Genomic DNA, 4,377 nt, shown 5'->3' with positions numbered 1-4,377 from the left:
TCAACAAATACATGGCACCTCCGATAAAGAAATTCTTTGTGATGGGCCCCAGAGCCCTCGATGAAGTAAGTGCTGAAATCAGTATTAAGTTCCCAGTATTGATATAAGATGGGAAAAAATTGATAAGACTTAAACAGTTGAATACAATTGTCTAGCGTACTGAGTTTCCTATTTTCCAACAATTTTTAATAGAGATGTTGAACAACATCTCTATTTGGAAAAAGCATTAGGTATTGTTGAGATGTGGTGGGGGAGACTAATCAATGCCAATGAGACTAACAAATTGCTGAGATTTCTCTTATGTAACCTCTATGAAGTGATTCTGGGAACCAAATTAAGCTTCTTGTTTCCACTAGTTCCTTTGGCTATTCTAGCTAACAGGCTTCAAATAGGAAATGTGAGTAGAAGTCTTTCTCTCTTTCTCTATATATATGGAATGGAAATATCTGTATAACATCTCAACAAATATCGTTTTGTTTGCAGGTTTGGGTGTTCCTCATTAATTAGTTTGCTTGGTCTTGCACCTCTTGCTGAACGTCTAGGCTTTATCACCGAGTAAGTGAAAAGTTTCATATGAGATTATCTATGAAGATGCAAATGATGTACGAAAATAAAGAAAAGAATACTTGCAAATGTATTATCTTTTTCACTAGAATAAAGAAGAAGCAACATTTTTTTCCAGTGAAGAAAAAAAATAAAAAAAAATTCATACATATGTACGTAAGTTCTGTGAAATTTATACCGAATGCCTGGTCCTACAGTTCCATCTACCTTGTATTGCATATTTATACATTAGTAATACAATGAATTCATAAATGACACGATGATTTTTTGGTTTACAATCTAATTTTTTGATCTTAATGTTGAATGAAAATTGCATTGACCAACATTTTCTGGTTTACAATCTAATTTTTTTATCTTAATGTTGAAGGCAAATTGCATTCTACACCAGACCAATAGGTGGGCTTTTTTATCATGTATTTGGACTACTGAGTCACGGGTGGCTTTTTCTTTTGAGTAAGTGTTTGACATTAGAATGTAATTAATGTAAATCTATTGCAAATTTCTCCTGCAGTTGGTGGACTAATCAATGCCACGTGTGGCAATGCAACAAAGATGCTCATTGCAGTGTTTGCACTTTACCATGGCAAGACCAATGTGGTCAAGTATTCTCTACTGGGGTTTGTACTTTCCAACTTCTTGTGCTTGGTACATCTCTTTTCTGTGGGGGATTAGCAAACATGAAAAAAGAGCAGAGGTTTGACAAGGCAAGTGCTATTTTTTTTTTTTCATTTATGAATATATTTAGGACACCAAAACAATTCCTGACAGATCTAGATACTCATTCATGGGGACTCACTCTAGGTGTTGTACTATTGGTAAATGATGTGCAGGTTGTTTCTGGAATCAATTCCAATCTTCTTATGATGGCCTCACTATGTCTCATGCTACCCTTGGCTCTTCAACGGTCTATGGCATATAGTGAAGCAATTGTATCCACACTAAAACTGTCTAGAGTCAGTAGCATTATCATGCTGGTAGCTTATGCTGCATATTTGTTCTTCCAATTAAAGACACACAGGCAACTATTTGAAGAAGGCCAGGTAATAACTAAGTAATAAATTGTAACTATAGCAATTGCATTGGTTCTCGCACTTGATAGTTATTTACAAACAACACATTATACTTATATTGCAGGAAACAGAAGAGGAAGAAAATGAGGAAGAACCATCCATAGGACTCATAAGTTCAATTGTGTGGCTCTGCGCTCTTACTGTAGTTATCTCCCTACTTTCCCAGTATATTGTCGAGACCATTGAGGTGAACATTAGTTCTTTGCAAATGTTAAACTAATTTAGCTGATTATTTGATGTTGTTCTTGCTCATTTTATGAGAGAGCTCAATGGTTTGATCAAGACGTGGCAGAATCATGGGAAATATCTGTGAACTTTATCAGTATAATAATGTTACCGATCGTAGGCAACGCAGCCGAGCACGCTGGCGCTGTATTATTTGCTCTCAAGAACAAGCTTGTAAGTTGCAGATTTATAGATTATAATATTTTTCCTTACAGGGTAAAACTTACAATACATTCTCTAAATTTCCCTACAGGTTGTTCCTACTTGTTTTATATTGTTTACTGTCAATATTTATAATTGAAATGTAACATATTTAACATTCAACAACTAAATTATTCAAATCTTTGCTGACTGCTGCTTCCTTATTTGTGTTATGAAAACATCATTTCTTTTCCATTTTTTTCCTTATGATAATTATTATTATCAATTGCACGGTATTAATAAGATTTTGAAAATTGAAGGTTTGAACATATCTCTATCTGTTGCAGGATATATCATTGGCTGTGGCTATGGGTTCTGCCACACAGATTGCCATGTTCGTGGTAAAACCCATATATAAGGGATTTGATTATGGTAGTTCATTCGATTATAAGGCATTAGATTTGCTCCAAAATTATTGAACATATTTTCAAAATTCAACTTGGATGTTTTTACTGAAGCATAGGTCATGTAAAGAGTTTTGACTGATTCCATAACTTAAATTATGACTGAGTTTTATTCTTACACCAAGGTAAGTCCCAACTAAGATGTTTTTATTGAAGCATAGGTCATGTAAAGAGTTTTGATTCATTCCATAACTTAAATTATGATTGAGTTTTGAACATCCCTGCATAGATTCAAGGCCAGAAGCCTCTGCATACCTACAGGACAAGGATGGGGTTTAGTGGGATCAAGCTTTTATCAATGTTCTGGTCAAAAGTTTGGTTCAACGTGATTTGTAGTTTCCAATCACTTTGAGATATATATATTTTTAGACCATTCTGAAAAATATGTATTTTTGTAGCCATTAGTGGCCTTCAATTTAATTAAAAAGTTGAGTGTCCAAATTCCCAAAAGAAGTTAAGCAACTACAAGCAAAGCGAAATCTAATCACCTAGATTTTGATCAAGTGAGACAGTTCAATATTGAAAAAGAGCATATTTTTTATCAAATATTTGTTATTGGAACTTGAAAGAGCATCTTTGAAGATTGAGAGGTAATCTATGTTGAAAATGTTATAGAATATGTAAATTTGACATAATCTAAGTGATTTCTTTTTATATTCTAGCTTTGAATGGCATTTTGTTTACTATTTTTTATATACAATGATCTTCTATATAAATTTATGTGTTAGGGCGTTTCCTTTGCAACATCTAGTGCAATTGCTAGTATTTCCTTATGGGGGATCCAAGGACCATAATTAATTCCATTGGGTTGGGTAATGTTTGTGACAGGATTAGGATGGCGGCGAAGGAGGACAACTACCCTCCACAAATTCACTATGCACTAATGTGTCACCATACTCCAATCTTAAGACCTCATAGTGGTTGATCTCTATAGATGTTGCAAGCGATAACAATCTTGGTCAAATGCAAGTCACCTCGCATTGAATTCACCATGATTTGTTCATAGGGTTTGGAGGTTTCCATTGAAGGTGTCACATACTTCAAGGTTGACTCTAGTCATTTGAGGTAGCAGGAATAAATGTTTTTCATCTCTGGGGATTTTTATAGCAATGAGCACAATTACAGGCTTGGAAACTTGTGAATTTTAAAGGGATTTTCTTGCTTGTTTGCTTGTTCCAACCAAGAGGAAGGGGCAAGCCCTCCTAGTTTGGTTCCTTCATTCTCACTCCTATATCACATTTCGTTAATCATTGTGTTCCTACAATCTCTTGTGTTACGATGAGACTTTTTTCAATTTCCACTTTGGACAGGCTAGTTGTTCATGAATTCGTTCCTTGTTTTGCAGCTTCAAACTCTCACGCAAATAAGAGTTTCAACTAGTCTTTCATTCTCAATGTGTCAGACTCTTTGGGAAACTCTTCTCTCAAATGATTTCCATTCTGAATCTTAGGTATTTTTTACCTCCTCTAGTTGGCTCATCACATTATTTATTGGGAAGCTTGATTTATTAGGAAACTTTTTTGTCTTCTTCATGTTCTTCTCCCAAGCCTTTTTTTGTGGAGGATTCTCATGTTTTCATGTTACTCCTCTCTGTGGTTATTCTCTCCCTACTCCATTACTTTATCCTGCTTCTCTCTTCATCTAGTTGTTAGCTCTAGCCACTCATCATGACTCGCCAAAGAGCATGCTTGAGAAGGGGGTTTGGATATTGTGATGGGTCAATAGTGCCCAAGATCAAGCTTGAGCATATGCCACCTCAAAAAGATATGGAGCACACACACCACTAGTGGTCCAACAAGAAATTGAAGACATTGAATAGGAAGTGGTTGAGGAAAGAGAAGATGTATCTGACTCAAAATTCATGGCATCCATCTCTAGCAAAGTTCCACACTTGGGATTGAAAAGAGGAAACC

At 35.3% G+C, this 4,377-nt stretch overlaps 1 pseudogene; it reads left to right on the top strand.

Annotated features, from left to right (window-relative positions):
• Window positions 1-241: 241 nt before the first annotated feature.
• Window positions 242-2,479, top strand: LOC149220034 (vacuolar cation/proton exchanger 3-like; annotated as a pseudogene).
• Window positions 2,480-4,377: the final 1,898 nt, after the last annotated feature.

This window comes from Pinus tabuliformis, chromosome Q, assembly GCF_031772625.1.
Source record: "Pinus tabuliformis cultivar Carrire ecotype Pingquan chromosome Q, CPIR1, whole genome shotgun sequence".
Classification (NCBI taxonomy): Eukaryota; Viridiplantae; Streptophyta; class Pinopsida; order Pinales; family Pinaceae; genus Pinus; species Pinus tabuliformis.
This window is presented reverse-complemented; position numbering and strand designations above follow the sequence as displayed.